The sequence below is a fragment of the Rhinolophus sinicus genome, linkage group LG05 (assembly GCF_036562045.2).
Source record: "Rhinolophus sinicus isolate RSC01 linkage group LG05, ASM3656204v1, whole genome shotgun sequence".
Classification (NCBI taxonomy): Eukaryota; Metazoa; Chordata; class Mammalia; order Chiroptera; family Rhinolophidae; genus Rhinolophus; species Rhinolophus sinicus.
Window position 1 is genome coordinate 27371976 of NC_133755.1, and position 27335 is coordinate 27399310.

Consider the following 27335-nt stretch of genomic DNA (forward strand, 5'->3'; position numbering starts at 1 on the left):
CAAAAATTAATATAAGACCTAGTCTTATTTTACTATAATGTAAGATCAGGTCTTATAATGTAATGTAATATAATATAATATAATATAATATAATATAATATAATATAATATAATATAATATAATATAATATTATAATATAATAATATAATATAATAATATAATAAGACCAGGTCTTATATTAATTTTTGCTCCAAAAGACACATTAGAGCTGATTGTCCGGCTAGGTCTTATTTTCTGGGAAACACAGTATGTGTTTGCCTTTACATGGTATGCAAAGTCCTCCCTGTAGGAGAAAGCAAGAACAGTGTGGGTAGTACTTTGTAATTATTCAAGAATTTAGTTCTGTATCTCATTTAAAAAGCAAAGCAAAACAAACAAAACAGTATTCAGTTAGTATTGCTCTCTATCGGGACTGGTGATTCTCTCTTTTTTTTAAATATTTATATTTATTTTTCAATATTTTTTAAATTTTTCAATTACAGTTGACATATAACATTATATTAGTTTCAGGTGTACAACATAGTGATAATCCATTTATATAACTTACTATGTTATCACCCCAATAAATCTAGTACCTATCTGATACCATACATAGTTATTACCATATTATTGACTATATTCCTTATACTATACCCTAAATCCCCATGACTACTGTGTAATAACCAATTTGTACTTCTTAATCTCTTACCCTTTTTCACACTTCCTCCCATCCCCATCCTATCTAGCAACCCTCAAAATGTTCTCTGTATCTATGAGTTTGTTTCTGTTTTGTTTGTTCATTTGTTTTGTTCTTTAGGCTCCACATATAAATGAAGTCATATGGCATTTGTCTTTCTATGTCTGACTTACTCCACTCAGCACAAGACCGTCTAGGTCCATCTATATTGTTGCAGATGGCATGACTCTATCTATCTATCTATCTATCTATCTATCTATCTATCTATCTATCTATCTATCATCTATTTATCTATATCACATCTTCTTTATCTGTTCATCCATTGGTGGGCGCTCAGATTGCCTCTGTATCTTGGCTATTGTAAATAATGTTGTAAGAAGCAGATGGATGCACATGTCCGTTTGACTTCTCTTCCTGGCACTGGAACCCTATGCTGGGGAGCCTGGTGTGGGGCTGGGACTCCGAGCTCCCCAGTGGGGATTTCTCCTGCTGAGATATCTCTCCTGATTTTAAACTGTCACACACGGGTGTGGGACCAGACTATTCCATGTCTCTGCCCCTCCTACCAGTCTCGAGGTGGCTTCTTCTGTATGTCCTTAGTTCCTTAGGCTTTGGTTCAGCTAGACTTCAGGTGATTCTCAATTATAGTTGTTCTGTAGTTTAGTTGTAATTTTAATGTGGTCATGAGAAGAGGAAAGCACGGTGTTACCTACTTTACCATCTTGACTGGAAGCCCTGGTGATTCTTCTTTTTAAGTGGATTAAAATATTCCTGATTTCAGGCACTGAGCCTAATCTGTTTATTGTACCTAACATTGTATATTATTCCTAAATAAATACATTTCTAAAAAATTATTTGGGATCTTGTATTTCCCTTAATCCACTTGGATTTTGCTGTTATCAAGATTATTTGACACCAGATACTGACTATGAAAAACAAAAAAAATCAGTGCCCAAAAGGCTTTACTAATTATAATAGTGTATCATTTAAAGTCTATTCTAGCTTTCTATGTAGACAGCGTAGTTAAGCATTATTGCATTGTTGTATCCACGGGCTGCTTATCTCTGTAGAATAGACAGATATATTAATGCTAAAATAAAGTACAATGAATATTTTTTTTTTTTTTTTAGTTATAATAGGCAGAGTTTGAAGAGATGAGCTGAAATTAGGGCAAGCAATTTCAAGGTATTTTGATTGGAATTGTTGAAAAACTGAGTAGAGAGAGAAAGTTGGAATGTTGTACCCTTCTCTATATATACCCTAGCTGGACCCCAGGAAACCTTTTTTCGGGGGGTGGAGGGTGGATTTAAAGGCACTGATGAATGAGGATGTATCCTGTCAAGCTAGTTGGAGCCAGCAAGCCTGGTACTAACTTGGAAGAATTGAGTGGTGATGGTGAAGCTGAAAAGTCAAGGAAGCATTTATCCAAACACACCTTGCCATGGGTGCCAAAGGAAAATCAAGAGACTTGTAAAAATTACTTGTCACTTAACATTTTCTTAGAAACTAACCACGTCTGGAGACTCTTTACACACATCTAAGCCCATAAATTATTACCTATGTCATCTAAGCCATTCATTAACAAAGGAAAAGGACAGAGAAAGTGGTTAGAAAAGTGCACAGACATTACATGGAGATATATATCTTTCCAGACCAGAGCCTATCTTATTTAGGATAGTTTAGAACTATTTACAAGCTATGTTAATGACATTTCTTTCTGAAGGATACAAGTTCAGTAAATCACAATGCTTTTCTTCAGTTTTTTCATTTTGCACGTGCAATTTTAACCACAATGGAGGGAGAGAAACTCTCGTCCTAAAAACTCAACAAAGTTCTTATCTACAGATACAGGTAAATGGAAACTACAACTCTTCAATAACAACCTGTGTCATTGTGATTTGTTTTTAATTTATTACAGACTCAGATAGCACTGGTAAGTGTAAGAAGATGTTTCAAAGTATTTTTGTGTCTGTGAATTTGCTGCCAAGATATAGAGAAGCAAATCTTAAAGCAACATGTTCGGATCAAGAAAACAGCTGGAAATGGCAGCAACCTGATACAGAGCAATCAAGAAATGAAGGTTTATTTTGAATGAGAAGCATTGTCCAACGGTGAGACTGAGTAACTGTAGCTCAGAATAAGTGCAAACAATCAATAGGGATATCAGGTGTGACATTATTGAGAACTTGTCTTGTTTCATGTCCCTTTCTGCTGCTACATTCCCACTGCATCCATAGATTGCAGTACTGTCGGTGGAGAAGGAAAAAAGTCCTTCAATTCATTCTTATTTTAATGACAGCTTCTGAGCTGCCATGATTTGAAATTACAATGAAAAACTGAAATTTCAGAAAATAAAACACCAATATTATTTCAAAGCCAAATTGTATAATAGACAGATAAGAATGCCTCATCATTAAATAGTCTTTAATATATATTGCCTCTACCGTCTGCCATCAATTTCTAGTTGTTCTCCCTTTTCTGTGGTTATATGGTTACGGGCAAAGTTATTTCATTCTTCCTGGTCCCTACCAATGTTATTATTTTATTGCTATAGGCCATAGAAGTTGCTCAATAAGTATTATTGAACAACCTATAATTGCATATATATTTGGCTACCACTTTAGGAGTTCGCAAAGCACTTTAACACAACTCATTTAATTGAACTTCACTGCAACACAATTATATTATCCAAAATATGTGTTTTTGAAGCCTCATTATTTTATAGCCATATTTCATGTATCACGCACACCTATCAAGGACATATAAAGACAGACACATGACTATGTAAGCAATATTCCACAAACTTATGCTTTCTGCTTTGTTTAGGACTTTCTAATGAATATATATTTTTAAAAACGGAAACCTTCCTCCTCTTTATATTTCTTTTTCTTTTTTTGTTTATATAACTCTGAAGACATTGATGTCACTTATCACATGGAATACAAACAGGATTAAGATGAAGTTTTTCACCTCAATGAGATCAAAATTTATTTATGTGCTACACCTAGTCCTTCCCAATTAGCATTTGCAGTAAACAACTTCAGTTAAAAAAAAAAAAAAGGCACTCATTTTAGAACGTTAGGAGGCAAGCTGGAGCCTGGGCAGCCTTTAGAGTTTCTGGAACTATTCTAACTATGTTTAGATATACAACACTCTTTTTCATCTGGTTGCCTTTATAATGCAAAGGGCAGAGGCAAATTATTTAGAGCACAATCAGTGGGTCCAGAGTATTGAAACACTCCTCTTAACAACACTGCCAAGTTACTTTATTTGTCCATGAAGCACTTGAAAAATGAGAAAGAACAGCAGGCCTTCAAGAGAGAACAGAGAACGAGTTGGCTTCCAATGCTCTCATGACCAAAAGAGGGTGTTAAATGCATAGAAATGTTAAATGTCTACTAAAAAAATAATCAATGAATGACACTGCCAGTTGCAGCTTACTCAACCCTGATTTAACAATCATTTGAGATCATACAAGGGAATGGTTCTGAAGTATAAAAAGCATTTCAATTTCACTTGCTGAGTGTTAATCCACTTGAAACATTGGAGGGGAAGCTTTCAAAAGAAGTAGAATATCTATACCACCATCTACACTCTCAAAGAAAAATTATAATGTAGTTATATGAGTATATTCTGGGAAACACTAACTTTAGTAAAAGGTGTGTGTAATCCTGTAGGTTTGAAAAGTGTCAGGCCTGAACATGAGGTAAAATAATAATACCAAACCTTGGTATTCATACAGCCTTTTTCTTCTAAGGACTCCAGAGTAATTTCTGGGTATAACTTAGTCTTTTTGTGTTGTCATCAGGAATCTTAGCCAGTGTACTTTTAACACATGGAGCAACCTGGAAAGGGACTAAGTCTCACTGTAGAAACATTTAGGGATTTAATTTCTTGTTGCAAACCTGGAAAGCAAGAGAATAATGGTCCCTAAAACTGGGCAACCCATGTACCTGGGTAGTGTCTCCACTGAGTGTTACTACACGTGTGTGGGGACATCACTCAAAGTCCCAGCCCCAATATGGCTACACTCCACTTAATGTTCTGCCAAGTAACAAAAGGCACAACTTTAACTCAATCACTTCTTTGAACGGTCCACTGTCTTTACTCAGAAATGGCAGAGGTTTATTCCAAAATGAAAATCTGGTGAAGAGGCTTATTAAAGACTTTCCAGCATTATAGCAATATTTTATTTAAAAACTGTTCTATTTAAAGTATTTCTATTTCACATCAAGATTGTTGTTTTAGGGTTGAGATACTATACTAGAGAACCACTGGGTCCTTATGATATTAGGAGTTATGCAAGATAAAGCATACTGTTGCCATGGGGATCAGTAAATAGTCTTGATCTGAGACACTAGTTCCCACTGCCAAGACCTGGGTGGGAGAGGTGGTTCCCACAGACACTGTTTTCTCTAGACTAAAAATACAGTATGATTCCTATTAAAGGGCAATTTTAAAAAATTCACAGTGAGGCAGCCTAAAGAAAACATACCCTCCTATTGTCAGAGCAATTAAGCAGTGAGCTCGCCATCCAATACGGAGAGAGTCTATTTGTGTGTGTTATTAATTAGGCTCATGCAGCATCATGTCAAAGTTGGTGTCACAACTGCAGGGTTCCTTTTTGTTTTGTTTCGTTTTTTTTTTAGTGTTGTTTCACATGGTCTTAAAAAAATTGTTTATGGAGATAGATACATTACAGATATAAATTACTTACTTTAAGGGTTACAATATAAATTTAGTATATTGACATTGACTCTTTCCAAAAGTTGTTATGGTTTGCGAAATATTATTCCAAATGGTTGTGATGAATGTAAATTCTATGAATACGGCTTTTATGGCCTCTGGTCAAGTAATCCAAAGCATCACAATTTTTTTTTCCCTGAAGTTTATTGTTCAATAGTATGTCAACATAAATATAATTAATCCTTAGATTTATAGGGTAGCATAGAGTTTGAAAAGTGGTGTTACCACCCATCATTTTCCTTGATGTACCGCACAATCCTGTGACATAGGCAGGGCTGGTACTACATTACTAGTCTCCTTTTGTATGATGAGATTGAAAATTAAAAAGGTTAAAATGCTTGCCTAAACTACATAGATAATAAGAGATTGAGCAGCAGGTCTCAAGATGAAAACTCTCCCTACTCTATTGTGTTGTTAGGAAAACGACATACTTCATTTCATGCAATTGCTCTTACAAACTTTATCATTACAACATCAAGACTTATGGGTTTAATTCTGTGACAGTTAACAGCAAAGGATCATTTGAATTATTGTCCGAAATTTTTGTTGAACTACATAGCAGTTAGTAAAATTATCCCTTGGCTGGGGCTGTGTATCATGATGGTCCTGTAAAAGGTATTTAAGAAAATTTGACACACATTGAAAAGAACTAATTTTGAGTTCATTATAAATTCTGCCCAAATCACGTTTTATTTTTCCAATTAAATTGTAGGTTTCCTTATTCTTCTTTTTCCCCCCAATGACCTCTGTGGTTTGCCAGCCTCATTAAGTTTCCCATTGCACAATGTAACCTACATTTTTGCATTACTTTGATGAATGTCAAGGTAGAACAGCCAGGTTTAAAAATTATTATTATTATTTCTCACGCTGTCTTCCTTTAAGGTATGCTCTTTAGATAGAAAATTCACTGGGCTGTTTCCAGTTTTAAAGTGGTATAATTCATGGAGGGATCAACACTAACTAAAGTAGATGCATATTGATTGACTTTGCTTCAGGAGTTCTAAAGTACATGGTTTTCCTTTTCTTAAACATCACTCTTTTTCATGGCAGCTCATTCCTCCCTGAACATCGTTTATAAAAGCTGTCACTCGTCTTGATAAGGAGCTCATGTTTCTCAACTGCCCCCCGGAAAAGACATCTGTTTGTGCCTCCTACCCAGGTCCCCAGAGTTAAGGGTTTTATGTCTCCATCCAGCTAGCTTCCTTATCATCTTACCCTTCATTCCCATGAGCCACTCCCATGACCTTCCACAATTTTCATTTTCTCTTTAAATTATAGAGTTGGCTTTTTATGTTTGCAGCCAGAGAATCCTGCTTGCGTCAGAAGAGTGAAAAGAAAGTATTATAATTAGGGCCGTTTCCCTACTTGAGCAATACTGTAAAATAACCGAATATTTTTGTCACCAAGCATTATTTATTATGACAATATTATAGTTTCCTCAAATTACTAACATTAATTTACTGAGATAGTGTACATTTTGCTGAAATCTCACAATGTTTTTTCAAAGTCTCTGTTTATCCCATTTGGGGGGAAAGGAGGCAAGTGAAATTTACCTGTTTCAAAAACACCCTACAATCTTCATATTTGGAGCAGTGGTTTCCAATCCATATCAGACCCACTCATTTAGATAGTGCACCACTGATCAGGCTCATTTAGGAGACAGAAAAACTTTAAGTACTGGTTGCCTAGGTAATTTCCCTAGGTCAAGGACAAAAGTCATTTAACCTCTTCTCCAGTCTCTGTTTGCTCTGCTAATTGATCGACCTTACTAAGATCAATAATGTCTTTTATCTGCAGTGAAGCAAGTAAGAAATCCATTCCGAAGTGGCGGGTGAGTTGTTTTTCCTTCCTATATGCCGTCTACTAATGTGAATCTTGGCATACTGTGTTTCTCCGAAAATAAGACCTAGCCGGACAATCAGCGCTAATGCATCTTTTGGAACAAAAATTAATATAAGACCCGGTCTTACATTATATTATATAAGACCCAGTATTATGTTACGTTGTTATGTTATGTTACGTTACGTTACGTTACGTTACGTTACGTTATGTTATGTTATGTTATGTTATGTTATGTTATTACTACATTAAAGAACCGGTCTTATATTATAGTAAAATAAGACTGGGTTTTATATTAATTTTTGCTCCAAAAGATGCATTAGAGTTGATTGTCTGGCTAGGTCTTATTTTCGGGGAAACATAGTAACAGACACGACTTGGCAAAAGGTAAGTGTACCAAAGTAAAAACCATATTCGTAGTGAGCTCATTCATTCCTAACAGACTTGTTTTTCCCCCTCAGAGATCACCATTAAATGACAGTGAAGAAGGGCCTTCCTATCTTTGGAAATCTTGAGGAGTGGAGACTATTGGAAAGGGGTGAGAATGGGTGGCTCTCACTGCCATTGCCCCTCGGGGCTCAAGCTTTGTTCATCTCTCCTGTTTCTGGGTATTGCCAGTAAACACGGTTCCCTGGAAGCATATATTCTGTTCAGGAGCAGAATATAAACACAAGCATAATCATATCCACTCCTTATCACTTGTATATATTTTCCCTTCTTCTTCTTAACGTGTTAAAGGAGGGATATTGAGAACTTACGGGAAAATAATTAGGTTGAAAACTTCTGTTTATCTCTAATCCAGTCTGCTTCTCCTCCCATGTTCCTGGTGTCAGTAATTATCACAACTGTTTGTACAATCACCCAGGTCTAAAACAAGCTTTCCAACTTCTGTGCTTCTTTCCTGGAGTTCCTCCTATCTCTTCTCAATATTGTATCCAATACGATCTTTACTAAGCTTGAATCTGATTTTATCATTCCACTGATTGAAATCTTTCAGTGGCTCTCCAGAGCTTTGTGGTTACTCCCAAATTCCATAGCTTGGTGTACCAGGTACTTCATGAATTGGCATCTGCCTACTTCTTTTGGCTCATATTCCATTCGTGTCCCACCAGCACCTTCTGCTCTGGTCATATCAAATGATTTGACTCTGTCTTCAAGGATTTCATAGGTGTTTTTCTCTCTACTTTAAACCTTATTTTTTTTCCCCTCTACCCATTTAATTTTCATTCTTCAAGACCAAATCTTGAAAGGGAACCCTTTTGACCTTTTAATGATAAAGATGTACTTTCCTCTGGAGCACCCTTAACAGCTATTTTAGTCCCTGTCATATAAGATTACATTTGCTGGTTTGTGGCTCTCTGTCTTCCATTAGATGTAAAACTCTGAGAGGGGAAAGGGTGTGTCACTTTGTCTTGATATGTCCGAGCACCTAGAAGTGTGCATGAAATGTAGAAAGCAATCAAATTTGCTTTTAGAATTAAAGAAGAAATGAAATGAGTCAATGCAGCAAGTAGATAGGTGATGTAAAGACATCTGAGTTGTCCAGGAAGGCAGACTGACAAAGCAAACTTTCCCACAAACAATTCCTCATTGCTACCTATCCCCTTTTGCAGTCTCAGCTCCAATTTGTCCATCCCGCTGACACACTTTTCAAGCCTAACCTGAGGATCATAAACTCTCCCCAGGACTCTAGGACAGGCTCATTCATTCTGTAATAAACGTCTATTGGGCATGATGTACTCTTGCTTGACCACACTATCTCATTTCCTAAACCAATTAACTCAAAATTTCCATCTCTTTTGATATATTTCCCCCATTCATTAGAAAAGAAAGTAAATTCTCATTACTACTCCTGTAGTAACATGCAAACACTTCTTTAACCCCAACTTTGGGCAGCTCCATTGCTTCAATGGCACATAGAAGAAAGAATGAGAGCTCCAGAGTCAGAGATCTGAGTATGGACCCCAGTCTTCTACTTTCTATCATTGTCATATAGGGTGTATTACCTTCCTCTTTAAGCCTCAGGCTCTTATCCATAAAGCTGTGGATTACAGTATCTTCCATGTGCAGTTTTGATAGTATGAGATCTTTAAAACCTCTAGTGCCTGCTTAACACACAGTTGCTTCTCTGTAGATCAATAGTAATTATGCATGTTCATATGAAGAATTTTTCAATTGACATTGGATATTGGGTATATTGAATTTCACTTACTTTTACACTCCTAGGTCATAGAGTTTTCAATATTTTAAATCAAATTGCATAGAGTATGTGACACAAAAGTCTCTGAGTTTTAGAGAGTAAAAAGGTATTTTACTGCAGTTACAATAATATTATATATTTTATATATAATATATACATATTATATATATTCATATAGATGATGTATATGTATGTATTGAGATCACTTGATTTAATGATTGGAAAATTTTTTATTATTGCCTTTTAAATACAGATTTGGACAGAAATGTGAAAGATAGCAAAAGAGTCATACCTAAGCACTTGGCTGTATTAACTTCCTATGTGCCCATTTAGTTCATCTTTTCTTGCCACTATTTCCAAGATTCTGTAGTCCCCGGTCTGAGTTCTCCAGGTTCTTATTTCTGCTCCTATCTGACCCACATCATCATTTAGAAAGCTTCATCGGACTCACTTCTCTGGTTTACTAAGCTCAGTCGCCCATGTTTCTTAAACCGTGGTGTAAACATTTTCTTCCTCTTTTGATTATTCTCCATTTCCCTCCCTAGATCCATCCTTCCACTTTCTATATCCTGCTCAGTGGCCTGGGAGATTGATCTCAAGAACAGAACCACTTGGATTTCCTTGCCTTCTGGCTTTCAGATGCACCCAGTCAATGAGAGACACTGAAAAGATACTGAACACTGGGAGTAGAGGTAGTTCCTTCCAACCACCAGCTCATGCCCTGTCTGGCCACAGTCCTGACAGTGGCTGCCCTTCTGACCACAACCTCTGATGAACAGACCCACACCCACAGCTCCATCTCTCACTAGGCTTCATTAACACTCTTCCTTACCCTTATCTTTGCACATGTAGGTGTGGTAGAGGCTTCCTGACTCTGGAGCTCCTGGGTTTCTTATATATTTTATTGGTCCTTTGAGTCTGCCCCAACATCTCTAAAAAGTCTCTTCATGAAATCCTTTTCAGTTATATCTTGCTTACTGTGATCTGCCTGATGCAGTGTCAGTACACAGTGCCAGGAAAATGATTGGCTTGCCGGGATTTGGCTCCGAGGACTCACAATGGATAAGCGGATGAGGTTACTTATTAAGTGATGAAATTGAGGTCTATAGTTGCAATCACTTGCCCAAGATCACATGGCTGGTCAATTCATGGTCAATTCATTCATGCTTATTGAAGCATGGGATTAGTCTTATCTCCAATTAGGCAGTGGAGATAAGAGATAATTAGTAATTTACATTTCAGTGTAGGAGAGAAGTAGAACCCAATATTTAAAATGGAGCAAGAGTAAATGCCCAGTGCTAAGAGAACCCAGAGGAAGAAATCCCAATTTAATCTAGCCCTTGTAGAGAAACACAAAAGATGAGGTGGGGAAAAAGGTGATTATTTGAGTAGAGCATAAGGCATGCCTTAAATTTGTCTTCCCTCACCATCTTTCCTGCTGCAGCTCTGGTGCTCAGAGCCTAGTCCATGCACCTTCTATTTTCTCCTGGACTGCTGCAAGGGCCTTCTGGAAAGCAGTAGGTAATCCAAGCTTTTCATCCTTTAATCCATTCTCTACATTGTGGTCAGAATAATCTTTTCAAATGCATATCTGCTTAAAAGTTTTTAATAACTATCAATTTTCCTTAGGATAAAGAAAAACAATACCTAACAAGTCCTTACATGGAATGTTTCTTGCTCCTATCCCTAACTTTATCTCTGGCGACCCACTCCTTCCCTTTTTTTTTTGTTTTAACCTATATAACCTTCTTGTAGTTCCTTGAAAAATATTATTCTCCTCCCACCACAAGACTGTTGCACATTCTGTTCCATCTTTAAGGCTCCTCTAAACCTCCTTCCTTTTATCTTGGTAATTTCTATCCAAACCTCAAATATTAGCTCAAAAATCACTTCCTTGAGGAAGCTACCTCTGAAAATCCCCAGGCCAAGTAAGGCCCCTATTATATGCTTTCACAACACCCTATAGTTACTCAAGATAGTATTTATCCCAATTCTCATTAAATTCAATGTGTTTCTTTTTCTTTTCTTCTGTCCTTGAGCACTGGTATGATTTCCATCTGTTCACCACCCTATCCTGTGCTATACAGATGGTAAAAACACATAAATAATTTTTGAATGAATATGTGGATGAATATGCAAAAGACACATATTCTGAGAAAGCTTTGTGCATGAAGGGAACGTACATGTAATTTGGAGTAATGAAAAATGAGGCTGGAGAGGACTACAAAACCCAAATCCTGAAAGTCCTTAGATGCATAATAAAGTTGGACTTACTCTTGAGTCTGATAAGCAACCATTATTTATGTTAGTTTTTAAGCTTGGACTTTTTCAAGTTTGTTGACTGGCTGAAGAATGCATTGGTGCAGAAAGAAGCGGGTATAAAGCAAACAAATTAAGAAGCGAATGCCATTATCTGGCAGGGAGCTATTAAGAGCATACACTACAGTAATGTTTCTCAAATTGGCTGCATACATAACCACCTGGACATCTAATAAAGCTCATAGAGTCCCAGACTCCTGAAGTAGGATAGAGCATAAACCTATCCTACTTCAAACCTTGGTATTTTTACCAAGTTCCCTAGGAGATTCTGATACCCATATGCTGGAGAACCACTGACATAAAGTTAAAGCCGTGAGAGACAGTCTTCATAAAGTTAAATGATTAGAGATGGTTGATGGGCACAAGTGAGGAGTTACTGGGTACAAGGACGAGTTCTGCCATTGACAAAGATGGGGAGAGATTATAGCTCTGCATCTTTATTATTGGGATGAAAGTCAACTATATTCTCCTCATTTTATTGGTGTTTATCCTGTAGAAAGTCTATCCCAGTAGGCTGATGAAATGTTGGAGCTAGAGTCCCTCCTGACATGAAAAAAAGAGATTATAATAGAACTCAGAGTTTGTAATTTTTGGTTTATAAAGTCTTAAAAATCAAAAGTGATAAATGCATCTTAGAACATATATTAATCCCCTCTAAGTATGCTGTTGCTCCATTGTCAAATTGATTTACTTATGAAAGAAAGCATCTGAAACTCACTATAGTGTTTTTGATTTCACTAGTGTAAGTATCTGCCGATTTGTAGCCAAATCTGTTGTGATTCACATAAGTTTAGTTTAATACCCAAACTTTGGATAATATTAAATCTTGATTAACTGAGAAAGTGTTTGTTCATCATCTGAATTTGAAGGAAGAACTGCCACCTATAGACTAGCATGGTGCTAATATTTGCTGATCTTTACCGAACTTAAAAAAAAAAAAGTGTGTTTTAGATTTAAAATTAATTTGACATCTTTTTTTTTTAATGTCTGGAGAATGGTAGCATACCCTGGAATTTGGACTTTAATGTTAAGTACAAGATTGGGCAATACCCAGGAGCAGGAATCAGGAAAGATCCAAAAGATGCATTGGTCTGTTTTGTTACTCTTCCTGTATCTAATTTTACCACACAGTACAATTTACTCTGAATCTATTTTTAAGTAAAACATTAAAATGTCCCTTCATTTATCATGAGTGGGGAATAACCTGAAATAGCAGGAAAAACTTGGGTTCTAGTCCAGACACTGATAACCAACTCTGGGACCTTGGGCTAATCATTTAACCTTCTTTTCATGTCAGTTTTCTCAGCTTTAAAATAATGGGAATGACTAGGCTCTAAACATCCCTTTGGGTTTGACAATTCTGTGATTCTAGGTTCTATTAACTGAGTACCCCTATAGTTTTAATAGAAATGTGATTACATTTGGGACATCTGTTATAGTCTATAACATATTTTGCCAAGTCCTTGACCTTAATTTTCCTATAGACATCAGACGTTCCTTCACAGATTATGTTCCTTCACTCTACATTTTACTGAGGGAATGTCAATTATTCTTGTGTCTTGAGTAGTGTCAATCTGACTAAAAACATGCCAATTTGTTAATGTTATCATTATGACTTCTTAACTAAGGTTGTCAATACCACCTGTTTTAGTATTAGAGGTTACATAAGCATCTCATTTACAATGTGATTTTTATCCTTACAAAATAAAGTATTTTTCTTAAAGACATACTTTTTCCAAATAAACATGGATTCAAAATAAATCTGTGACTCATATTAACATGTTGATTAAATATACTGCTGTTTCATTTCTTCTAATAAATAATTGCCCTATTGCTAATTTTTACTATTTCTATTATCAATCTACAAACACTTTTCTTTCCATTGGAAATTTTAGTTTTATTATTTCCTAGCTATAAGAGGAGTATAGTTTGGGCTATAAATTTCTCCCAACTTTCACTTCTTGGAAACCGAGGACATAGAAATAGATTGTTTTTTCAATCTTTGTCTTTACTATTTGCTAAGAATACAGCTTATTAAAAGAAAAAGTGTAGCCTTCTATATTAATTATGAAGCCAAAGCAAATCTTTGATTCCAAGAGGAAAAAAGGGTAACAAACAAAGAAGCAAAAAAACCCCCATTAGATTCTATACCCTTTGGTGCTTTGTCTCTCTGAGTCTTTATTTTCCAATCTGCAGATGATGATGCAGACGGGGTAGAACAGTAATCATCTTGTGAAATGTACTGAAAATCATTGGAGATAATCACAGCATCGCTCTTGACCCATTGTTATTCTTAGTAAGAAATACTTACTATTTTATGATTAATTTAATATGCAGAATAAAGGTACACATCAGAGGGTTCCCTGGGCTCATGCTTTGTTATGACTGCCTGCTAGAAACAGATTCATTGTGTTTTAACTCATGCTCTTTCCTTTACAGTGAATCAGACAAATGTCAACGTGTAAATTCGGCTTCTTTAAGGCTGTCTTACTTCCTTCTGTTTCTGGGACTGTATTATTGGTCATAAGTTTTCAGCATCTGGGGATCAAGTGTTGAATTTCTCTCCCAATATAATTAAGCCTTTTTAATGAGCTTTCTGCATTAGTCTTTTTGATAGCCTTGTCCCTATTCCTTAGAATCCCTTGATACTCCATAAAGAAAACTTAAAAGTGTCATCAAACTCTACACCTACAAGAAATAAATACTTTTAACATTTTGCAAAGTAAATTCTGGAAAGCACAGTAGAGGTGTGCATTACATTTCTCTGATTCTTTTTCCCCTAATGTATCACCCTCTTCTCTGGTCCCATTAGTCCAGGCTAACCTCTGACCTCAGCCTGCCTGCACTGGGCGCCTTGCTCAGCCACTTGGCATCTTGTGCTCCTGCAGAGATGTATCTGCGATGCTGGTGCTTAGAGAACTCACGTACCTCGTGGAGAGGAGTAGAGACAAGTGACAGAGGGAAGAGGAATAAAAAATATCCATTTGTACTGTACTTTTCAAAAGTACAAAATTTTCTCCTAAAGATGGCCTCCTATGTGCTCACTGTATCACTTTGTGGTCTGGCTGGAGCAGAAACTACCATTTCCATGGTAAAGATATTGGATTTAATGACCTGCTCAAGGTCATGAAGTATGGAAGTATTCCAAGTCAGTTTTAGTCAGTATCTTCCGAATGCAGCTCTAAGATTCTTTCCACTTGTTCATTCCAACATCTCTATTCTGGGACTGTTATCAGTAGTGCTTGAACTTGTCTTTGGGAAATCCGTCATTCACTGAAGTGCTTCATGTGGTGCTTTGATTATAAAAAAAAAAGGAGAAACCTTAAAGCTTTGCTCTGATGATAGCTGACTGTTAACATCCTGTTAAGATATAAGGATTTAGAAAGATATGTATACCCTCACTGTATCTTCTCAAAATCAGAGTAATCAACACTGTCAGAAGCTCCCCCAATAACAGACATGAGGAGAGTGGTAGCGGTAGGCAGTTCATTCTGTTTCTGATATAGGTGAGTTTTCTTCCAGAAGGATGGGATTGGTATAGGCTCAAAATTCACTGATTTCCATTCCATACAACCAGCAGGGTATCAACTGTGGAGGACAAGATGCTAAAATGCCTTTTGAGAAGTGTAATAAGAGAGGTATAGTTTGGACTCTGGATCAAAGACTTAATGGGTTTGAATTCAGACTGACTTGAGCTCCCTGTAAGATACTGGCTAAAATAAAATGCAATAAGATACAAAAGTTGTTACACAGTGCCCTGTATATGTGTTAAAAACAATTTGATGAACGATTTTTAAGCTGTCAGATGAATGAGATCAAAGCATTGAGAAAATGCCCTTGGATTTCAAGCAAATAAAGATGAATAATTCACAACAGTCAAAATTAGTTATTTTAGCAATCAATAAGCCAGCAGCATATTTCGGAAATTTTCCTAGTAAAGGTGGTTCTAAACTTGAGATCACATTATAGTTATTTATTAATTAAATAAAAAGTATAAAGGCCTACTTCAGATCAATTAAATCTGAATCTCTAATGGTGGGTTCTGGCTGTTTTTTGTTTTGTTTTGTTTTTAAAGCTCCCCAGGTGATTCTAACCTGGCCACAACTGAGACACACTGGTTTATAACACCAGTGGTCTTGGGTAACAATCACAGAAAGTTTCTTTTGATGACCATGACTTATATAAGTCTACTTCAGGATCAGTGGTAATAGCCCATTGGTTCGTACCCTCCTTTCCTTTTCTTGATGGTTCTATTCATAGTCTCACAGTTTTCTGAAGAGGATCTAAGGCAGACACATTAGCCTATAGTGAATGATAAGTGAAGAGTAAGAAAACAATGTGAGAGCTGGTCCAGAGCTTAAGTCTTGCAACTGGACTGAGGAAACTAATGTAGAGGCTTCTTACTATTTGATTACAAGTTGCCATGACTGTTTCTTGCTTTTACCTTGTCTTCCTGAATCCTTTCCTTTCTTCGTTTGATTATCAACTACCTAATTTATTCCTCTGTGCTTCTCAGTTTCTTGTTCATCTTCCTTTATTTTTTTCTTTCACTTTCTCTTCTTAGAGAAAATGTACTTGCTCGAGGGTGAGAAAGTTAAGCTGACATAAATCCATGTAACGTCAGTTCTACCAGCTTCACTTGGATTTGTGGTTCCATAACCATTTTGGAGTGGCTATAGTTTGCATCCATTATTGTAGAACTGTCTATTCCTCTCTTCACTTTTGTCAGCTTTTGCTTCATATATTTTGATGATCTGTCATTAGGTGCACAGATGTTTGTAATTGTTATATTTCTTGCTGTATTGAAACTTTAAAAATATACAATGTCCTTTACCTCTTGTAGTCTTTTATGAGTTAAAGTCTATTTTGCTGATATTAATATAGCCATGCTGCTCTCTTTGGTTATTATTTGCATGGAATATCTTTTTCCTCCCTTTCACTTTCAATCTATTTGTTTCTTTGGATCTAAAGTGAGTCTCTTGTACATCACATATAGTTGGATCGTGTTTTTGTATCCATTCTGCTAATCTCTTTCTTTTAATTGGAGAGTTTAATTCATTTACATTTAAAGTAATTACTGGTAAGAGAGAACTTCCATCATCTTGCTATTTGTTTTCGTTATGCCTTATAGCTTTTCTGTCTCTCATTTCCTGCATTACTGCTTTCTTTTAGCTGATTATTTTTTTATAGTGCAATGTTTAAATTCCTCTCTCATTTTCTTTTGTTTATATTCTATAGCTATTTTCCTTGCCATTAGCATGGGGATTACATTTAACATTCTAAACTTATAACACACTATTTTGAATTTATACGAGCTTAACTTCAATAACCTACAAAATCTCTTTATAGCTTCATCCCCTACACCTTCTGCTTGTTGATATCACCAAATTACATCTTTACACACTGTGTGTCCAAAAATGTAATCTGATAATTCTGTTAAATGCATTAGTCTTGTACATTACATAGAAATCAAAATTTTGAGTTACAAAGCAAAATTAGAATAATACTAGTTTTTAGACTAACAATTTTTTAAAAATGCATTAGTCTCATAAATCATGTCGAAAACAAAAAGTAGAGTGATAAACTCCACAATTTTTGTTGCAATAATACTTAGGAGAAGGTTAACTTTGAAGTACTTGAGGTCACTAAAGGTGAGTAACAGGTCACTATAAGTTCTAGCTTGGTATTTGAGAGAGAGTTGAAGTAATGTGGACATACGAGATAAAGCAGAGTGTGGTTAGAATGGAAAGATTAGTTAGCCAAGGGCAAAACTCCAGTGGCAGAGTATTTACTGCCAGACTTTAGCCAGGTGTTATCTCTAGTGGATGCTCCATGTTCAGGGTTTAGTAGGATTTCTGCAGGTTTGACTGAATTATGAGTATCTTCTGACCCATCCTATATTAATCATATTTTACATATTTTTTGAATCTGAGAAAATAATGGGCTTAATTGTTAGTATATTATCCTTTTTACTTTAAAAAAATACTAAAGTATTTGAGCAACAGTGATATGTTTCTTAATCATCATTGCTATTTTTAAAGATTTAGTAATCGAATACAACAATGCATTAAAAAGATTATTCATCACGACCAAGTGGGGTTCATCCCCGGGGCACAAGGATGGTTCAACATATGCAAATCCATCAATGTGATATATCACATAAACAAAATAAAGGACAAAAATCATATGATTATATTAATTGATGCAGGAAAAGCATTTGACAAGATACAACATCCATTTATGATTAAAACACTTAATAAAATAGGTATAGAAGGAAAATACCTTAACATAATAAAGGTCATATATGACAAGCCCTCTGCTAATCTCATAATTAATGGTGAAAAACTAAAGCCCTTTGCTCTACGTTCAGGAACACAACAGGGCTGTCCCCTATCACCTCTGCTTTTCAACATAGTGTTGGAAGTCCTCGCCAGAGCAATCAGGCAAGAGAAAGAAATAAAAGGCATCTAAATTGGGAATGAAGAAGTTAAATTATCACTCTTTGCAGATGACATGATGCTATAAATAGAAAACCCTAAAGACTCCACCAAAAAGCTATTAGAAACAATCAACGAATACAGTAAAGTTGCTGGCTACAAAATCAACGTACAAAAGTCCATTGCCTTCCTATATATTAACAATGAAATCTCAGAAAAAGAAATACAAAAAACAATTCCTTTTGCAATTGCAGCAAAAAGAATAAAATACCTAGGAATAAACTTAACCAAGGATGTGAAAGACCTATATGCTGAAAACTATAAGACATTTTTGAAAGAAATTGAAGAAGACACAAAGAAATGGAAAGACATTCCATGCTCATGGATTGGAAGAATCAACATAGTTAAAATGGCCATATTACCCAAAGCAATATACAGATTCAATGCAATCCCCATCAAAATCCCAATGGCATTTTTTAAAGAAATAGAACAAAAACTCATCAGATTTGTTTGGAACCACAAAAGACCTCGAATAGCCAAAGCAATCTTAAGAAAAAAGAACAATAATGGAGGTATCACACTTCCTGACTTTGGCTTCTACAGTTCCACAATAATCAAAACAGCATGGTATTGACAAAAAAACAGACACATAGACCAACGGAATAGAATTGAGAACCCAGAAATAAAACCACATAAATATGGACAGATAATTTTTGACAAAGAAGCTAAAAACATACAATGGAGGAAAGACAGCCTCTTCAATAAATGGTGCTGGGAGAACTGGATAACCACATTCAAAAGAATGAAACTGGACTGCTATCTGTCACCATGTACCAAAATTAATTCAAAATGGATCAAAGACTAAGCATAAGACCTGACACAATAAACTGCATAGAAGAAAACATAGGTACTAAACTTATGGACCTTGGGTTCAAAGAGCATTTTATGAATTTGACTCCAAAGGCAATGGAAGTAAAAGCTAAAATAAACGAATGGGACTATATGAAACTTAAAAGCTTCTGCACAGCAAAAGAAACCATCGACAAAATAAAAAGGCCACCAAATGAATGGGAGAAGATTTTTGCAAACAGTTCCTCCGATAAGGGGCTAATATCCGGAATATACAAGGAACTCATGCAACTCAACAACAAAAAAACAAACAACCCAATTGAAAAATGGGCAGAGGACCTGAAGAGACGTTTCTCCAAAGAGGACATACAAATGGCAAATAGACATATGAAAAAATGCTCAACATCACTAATCATCAGAAAAATGCAAATAAAAACCACAATGAGATATCATCTCACCCCAGTCAGAATGGCTATCATCAATAAGACAAATAGTAACAAGTGTTGGAGAGGCTGTGGAGAAAACGGAACCCTCATACACTGTTGGTGGGAATGCAGACTGTTGCAGCCGCTATGGAAGGCAGTGTGGAGGTTCCTCAAAAAATTATGAATAGAATTACCATATGACCCAGCAATCCCTCTCTTGGGTATCTACCCAAAAAATCTGAAAACATTTATACATAAAGACACGTTTGCTCCAATGATCAGTGCAGCTTTGTTTACGGTGGCGAAGACATGGAAACAACCAAAATGTCCTTCGATAGATGAATGGATAAAGAAGTTGTGGTATATATACACAATGGAATACTATTCGGCGGTAAGAAAAGATGATATAGGAACGTTTGTGACAATATGGATGGATCTTGACAGTGTAATGCTGAGCGAAATAAGTCAGACAGAAAAAGCAGAGAACCATATGATTTCACTGATATGTGGTATATAAACAAAAACAACAAAAGAACAAGACAAACAAATGAGAAACAGAAACTCATAGACACAGACAATAGTTTAGTGGTTACCAAAGGGTAAGGGGGGTGGGGGATGGGAGATGAGGATAAAGGGGATCAAATATATGGTGATGGAAGGAGAACTGACTCTGGGTGATGAATACACAATGGGATTTATAGATGATGTAATACAGAATTGTACACCTGAAATCTATGTAATTTTACTAACAATTGTCACCCCAATAAATTTAAAAAATAAATTAAAAAAAAAAAGATTTACTAGAAGTGCGATGGCAGGGGTTATATTCACAATCTTATAAAGTAAGAACAGTTCATAGCCTTCTTTCGCAGATAAAGAACCTGAAGCTTAGAGAGTTTAAATACTGGGATTCAAATTCAATTTCCATATTTCCAGATCCCATGATCTAAACCAGTGATTTTAAAACATTACTAATGCGTGGATCTACCCCCAGAGATTCTGACTTAATTGCTTCAAGTGAAGCTCAGACACTGATTCTAAAAACTACCTGGAAATTCTAATTGCAACCAGAGATGCAAACCATTACTTTAAACCGTAAAGTTTCACTACCTTCTATTTTAGAAGATGTCACATCCCACAATTTCAATGGCTGCTCCTGGAGCTCAGTTTGGATAGTGCCCCATCTGTGGACTGGTGTAGGGTGGCAACCGTGTCTCAAAACACACTCATTCCCTGAGAAAGCCTGTAAATCTAAGAGTTTTCATAAGTATAATTAATTGGAATCCTTTGTTTATATGAAAACAATCATAGTCTTGAATATTGCTCTGATTTTTTTAGGATTCTGTGATAGTTTTTAACAATTTAAGAGATCCTATATGTTTATTAAGAATAACTACAATCATTTTTGTACACCTGACACTGATAAAAAATAACTACAAGCAACATGTTTATTTGATTGATTATAAATCTAATCAGTGGATAACATCACAGATCCAGAAGTCTTTAATTTTGAAGTGGAGAGCAGTGTCATGGTATCACTGTTCTCCGCAATGCTGTTGGGGGGAAGGTAGAAACAACACAGCCATCTAAGGAGGGGAGTTAGAATAAACTGTCAGTCTTAGTCCTGTAGTCTCTCACTGCTTTTGAAAACCTCTGGCTTCACCTATTCATCTGAAGACTTCACAGAGCTCCTGACCAAGGAGAAGGGGCCAAGGAGCTATTGGAAAACAAGACCCAAAAGCAAGGCACAGAGCGAGGCTGAAAGTCTAGACAGAGTAGTGTCTGTTGTGGTCCTGGGGAGGTGTCATGTCATTCTCCGAGGCCTGCCATCTAGGAGATTCCCAAATGAGGCAGCAGGAAGAAAACCAGAGCAATACAAACACTAGCTCTTATGGAAAGAGAATAGGCACTGAAGACAGACAGTCCAATCTAACCAGATACTACTTTACTATCTGTGTGACCTTAGGTAAACTTATTAACCTCTCTGAATTTCAGTTTGCTCTTCTTTTAAAAGAAAGAAAAAAAAAAAGTGGTGATACTTGCATCATGGAATTTGTGTGAATTCCTAAATGTGAACGTACCCAGGCCAGAGGCTCTTTACTGATTTCTTCCCCACGCTGGCCTTGGCAGAAAGACAGTGGTAGCAAAGTCAGAAAGTGTCAGGGAATGGCAGCCGTGGTGGTGCTAAGTGAAAGAGGAGGGGAAATAAGGTGGACTGGACACAGTACAGTTGCAGGACTTGGGGCTCCATTATAGCCACAGTCACACACAGTCAACTCTGTTTGTTTGCAAAAACAAACCACCATTGTAATGCTGCTGCCTCTTACCCACCTGGGAATAATTCAGCTTGCCTTCCTTCCGGCAGGCAAGCTGCATGCTCTATAGGTTCTCCTCAGAAAGAGCACGGGCTGTAGTCGTTTCATTTTCTAATGCTGCTGCCTGAGTTTTCATTTAATTAAGAAGGCTGACCTTTAGAAAGAGAGTTTATTTTTTCTCTTCCTTTCGCTTAGCTTACTATGATCCTAATGGAAGGTGAAAATCTGATGGCAAAGGGGGCCAAGTTTTCACCGATAAAGCTAACACATTGTTCCTATCCTTACAAAGAAATTAAACAGGCATAATTATAGATTCATAAGCCCAAATCCCTTTCAGATAAACCCGACGTCAAGTGGATGAGTAGGTGGGAACAGTAGGAAATGAACGATAAACCCTGGAGGAATGTATATCAAAAAGAATATCTCCTATAACAAAGAACCCAGGCCCTGAGAACACATATCCTTGTAATTATCCTTTATCCAAAGCAAATTAAAGTCAGATTCTTACTCAATCCTTTAAACCTCTGGATATGGAGAAATAGCAACGTAAAGCCTCCGTTGTGTACAGCATTTGCAGCGCTCTTGAGACAGATGGGCCACATGAACCAATGAGAAAGGAGATAGTGACCTGTTAGGATGAAGGCCACAGCACCACAAGCTCTGCATTTGAGGATGGCTGATGATGTGGGACCTACAAGATTAGCAAGCAGTCGGGGACTCGCAAGCACTGGTGGGGTCTGGAGAATAACCTGGCATTTGCTCTGCCCAGGATTTATCCACAAACCCCTCTGCTTAGGAGAGTTCATGAACATCAGCCCTATGTATAACAGTCACTGTTGCTGTGTGTGGGTTCTTTTATTCTTGGTGCCCTTTTCTCTTCCTATTAGGGAACACATTTTGTCTGGTCTTCATGCAGACTGTCCTCCTGGATGGAATGACATTTTATTACCAAAATAGAGCTGATTCTCAATTACATCCTGACTGTGTTTGATGACTAAATAAGTGCACTTGTCATTAAGTGGATAACGCCACACTGATGACAGCTCACCAGGGTGATGATGGACTTATGCCACTGGGGTTAGCAATGACCCTCTTCCCAATTTCATCCAATTGGTAAGCACATCTTCTTTAATCAGCTATCAGTGGTTCACTGACAGATGGCACAAAGCAATATGATGTCTACTGGAACCAAGTCTTTGGTCCCGAGAAATTCGGAAGCTCGTGTCTCCCCAGCTGTGAGCACTAACTCCTGGACTCTAACAGTAACAAGCAACCAGAGGAGGAGTGTTTGATTCCCTTCTTTCAAAGGGTTGCAAAATATCATTAAATACAAAATGGAGCAAAGAGACAAATACAACACAAGTGGAATCTTTGAATCAATGCTCCTAGGTAAGTCCTAAATCACAGTATTACACCCTCTACTTTTCTCTGCCAGTGTTAGTATAGACAGTACATTTGCATTACTTTCCCAGGTATATTTCCACTGAGTGAGAAGAGAGACTATTTCTCCCATTGCTAATCTACTGTAATAGCCTCGCTCCAGGTATTGGCATCACTTTAAATGAAGGAAAGGTCAAAGAACTATGAGGCAATAAGCAGTGCTGCACTGACAGCATCTCTTTCTACTTTCCCAGCAGTTTTCCTGCCCTTGGATGTTTTCAATCTATAAATGAATTCATTGGAAGGCACATAATTTGCCACATACGTGAATGAACTCAAGAGGTACTCTAAACAAAATTGTTTTTGTGCACCTGTTGGTATCTGCTGCTACACAAACAGACAAACACACACACACACACACACACACACACACACACACACACACGCATATGCTCTCATTTTAACATACCCAAGAAAGAAAAGTCATTTTTTAACTTGAAGCTCTATTATGTAAAAGATCCCTTCATAACTCAGCTCATTATACACCACAGGTGAAATTCGAGGCCAAATAGCAATCCTTACAGCATTCTAGTCTTTTCTTCAAACAGCAGAGTCTGACTGTTCTTATTTAAATTGGCATGCCTTTTAAATGTATTCTTACACATGACAATAGCAATGATTGCTCACACAACAGTAGAAATGAATCCATCCACAAAGAGGGTACTAGGTGGAGGGGGTGTATGTTCTTCCTAAAGGGCTGTGGGGAAAATCCTAAAAAGCATTCAAATTCTATTTTTAGTATGACAGATATTCACTGATAAAAGGATTTTTCTTCTTTATTTTTTACTTATCTTTTTTTATCTCCAGCTATTAACAACATCTGCATTAGTTTCTCCAGTTGATGTTATGAACCATAAGGCAGAGTTAACACAATGCCTGTGAGTTGTCTAAATCCTCCTGTGGAAAAGCGGTTTTGCACACACCTTATGTATTTTCCTAGGTCTTATTTCTTTTTCCAGATAACAGATTTGTGAAGCTAAATGAAGCTGGAAGCTATCACTGCTGTCCTGAACTAGTGACACTGGACTCCTCCCCAGGGAACCAGCTGCATCTATTTAAAACACACTTTTAGGTGAATATGTGGGACATCTTTGCTAAATAGAAGGGTTCTCAATAGAATGCAGTCGTATCTTAGCAATAGAATATTGGCCTTGAATGTACAGGACAAAATCGAGGTTTGTGCAACATTGTGAATGAGAGCCTGGATGATCTAACATGGAGATACAGTAACATTCCTATCTTCAGCACCTTACTGTTGTCAGACTAATAGTATCCAGGGGGAGAGGACAACTGCTATAGAGGCTCTATTTTCCTTCCTTGTTCATGGTTGCATGTGACTTTCATTGTGTATATGTGGGGACACAGCTATGAATCTCATTCTAAAATAAATTTCCCTTTATTAAAATTTTTTGAGCTAGAAATTTGAATTATTCCTTTATAAAGATAAATATTTCATTTTCAATCTCCCTTCTTTTCTCTATTCCTTCTTGCTCTAAAAACAAAAACAAAACAAAACAAAACAAAAACTGTGGCTTCGTTTACCTTAATCCAATTCATACCTATTTTCCTATTATTCTTGGCAGAGAGAGATAGAGAGCTAGAGCTAGAGCTAGACCTAAAGCTAGCTAGATAGATAGCTAGATAGATGATAGAGACCAGTGGCAGAATGACAAGTGTGGCAATATGATACCAAAATGGGGTGCAGTGACAAAGAGAGAAAGAAAGGGCTATGGTCAAAAGGACATATAACTAAGGAAAATAACAGGATGGAACAGACTAGAAAAGGTGGCACAGTTTCTTTTTTCTAGCAAGTTTATATCAAATGGTTGGCAGGTGCTGTCTTTAATGTTGCATGAAGGGCCGTAAAACCCACTCATGGACCTTACAAAGGCAAGAAGTACTTGTTGCCACAACAGCCTGCTGGCACTTCTGTTGCCCTACTTAGGTGAAAGTGTGCTGTGTGGCTGCCTGTTTTCTCCAGTAGGAGAATGGAGCGGGTGGTCTTTGGCTTCCTCATCTCTATTTCCCGAAAGCCGGCAGAGAGCCTGGCACAAAATAATCACCTAACAAATGCTTATTCAATTGTTTGTTTGAAAACTGGGTCAAAATGAGTCGTTCTTCTAGAACTCTAGAGGTAAGAGCACAGATCAACACCCTCAGATTCCAACGTCTGGGGCTTACCCCCAAAGGGTGTCTTACATTTGATGAGAATGGTTTCTGTATGATTGGGCAGGGAGTATGGGAAGAAATTATACTTTCTATTCAATGTAAGGAAATAGAAACAAAGCATTAAAGAGAAAGAACAAGAATTTTACCAGAAAGAGAGAGACCAGAGGACATCTAGGAGAGTAGAAAAGTCCATTTCCTGTGCAGAAGTTTGGGAAAAGACAGGGGTAGGAAGACAATGTTAGGAAAGGAAATCCTGGGAAACTCATACAAGATTCCTAAGTGAGAAAACTATTTGGTGCATACAAATGTGTAGCCATCAATTTTAGAGACCAAAACAGTTGTCATATATGCATATGGTGTACATATGCACAGCCACATATGCATATGGTGTAGAAATTGCTCTAAACCTCATATAAAACTGACAGGTTTGAGGTAGAGGCCTATCATTTATATAATCTACATTTGATTATGAATGGGAGGAGAGCAGGGAAAGATAGACTTAAGCAGAGTGCTGAGAGAGAAAAATTGAAGTTGGATCCATATATTTTATAATGCAGGGCCATATCTTGAATCACTTCACATTTTTCTTCCAATGTTGCTATGGTCTATATATTTGCTTCAATGTATATTCAGTTATAATCTTTCATTAAAGTCATTTTGTTATTTTATCTTCTTTGCCATATTCAAAAAATTGTCGTCCTCTCATTTCTGAAATCCAGATTTGAACTAACATAACATTATGAAAATATTTGTTAGAATTTTTCCAGTATAAATATTTTTACTTGCTAATATTTATAGTTTTATTTTTTTGCTTTTCAGAAGGTCCATTTTCTTCACTATATAATACTAAAATCCTTTCATCATCTTTTTAATGATAAAATTACAAAGCTTTTACTTTGGTTAAAAAAAAATCACATCTCTACTGAAAACAGTCTGAACCATATTATCTCTTTATCACTAATTTACTTTTTTAACAATATAGATCAGTGGGAGAACAAATGTCCAAATAAATTCTTCCTTTCCTCAAGAGAAGGTAGTAGCCTGCATACCTACAATGCAATCGGGATGGTAGAAGAAGGCTAATCTAGTATGGTGGACTGATTATGGATCAGGTGACGTTAAGTTTAGGGGAGGGGTTGTCAAGCAATCCATAAGCATACAGCAAGTACAACATGAATTTTTTTTAGTTATTTTGACTTTATCCTTCTTCTTCAGCTCTGCTAACTATGTGCACAGAATCTTTCTTACACTCTTGTAATCTTACTTATGCTTATCTTACAGAGCATAGATAGCAAATTGTGTTCTCACCATTTTACTATCAATCGGCACCATGGGGATAAGAACACAGTTAATGACATTTTGGCATCTTCCGTGAATTTGCCTGTCTTCGCAGCAACCTACGTAATCACCTTCTGGATCAGACTTTCAGAAAATGAGATTGCTTCTACTTTTCAAGTCTCAAGTTTGTTCTTTATCCTAACTCCATTCATGTTTCAGATTGTTCATTATTAATTGGCTTCTGATAAAAAAGAAAGACTTAGAAAATACTATTTAAAAATTGATTTTTCTGCTCAATTAATTGGTGCTCTGTTCTGTTTTACTTTTGAGGAAATAAAAAGTTTGAACATTATTTCACATTTAATTAATATCATTTTTCAAAATGAAACAGAAAACTATTTTATTTGGCTTAAGGCAGATTTTTAACTTTTTAACCCTGGGATTTCGCCTCAGAGGTAATATTTTGAATAAATGATTCTTGTCGCTAATAACTGCATAAAAGCAAAACAAAAAAAGTCTGTAAGTTAATAATTGCTAACAGTTATTGAGTACTTAATATGTGTGTGGCACTGTGGGAAGTACTCTGTATTTGCGATGTCATTCAATTTTCATAAGATATTGTTATCATGCCAGTTCTAGAG

General features: G+C 36.5%; 1 long non-coding RNA gene across 1 annotated transcript in view; it reads left to right on the top strand.

Annotated features, from left to right (window-relative positions):
• The window catches only part of LOC141571527 (uncharacterized), a 38844-nt gene extending 11798 nt beyond the window's left edge, over positions 1-27046 (top strand). Inside the window, exons 2-5 of the long non-coding RNA XR_012496306.1 lie at positions 2596-2788; positions 7221-7254; positions 24207-24319; positions 26698-27046. This is a non-coding gene — a long non-coding RNA (uncharacterized LOC141571527). The remainder of the gene's footprint in view (positions 1-2595; positions 2789-7220; positions 7255-24206; positions 24320-26697) is intronic.
• Positions 27047-27335: the final 289 nt, after the last annotated feature.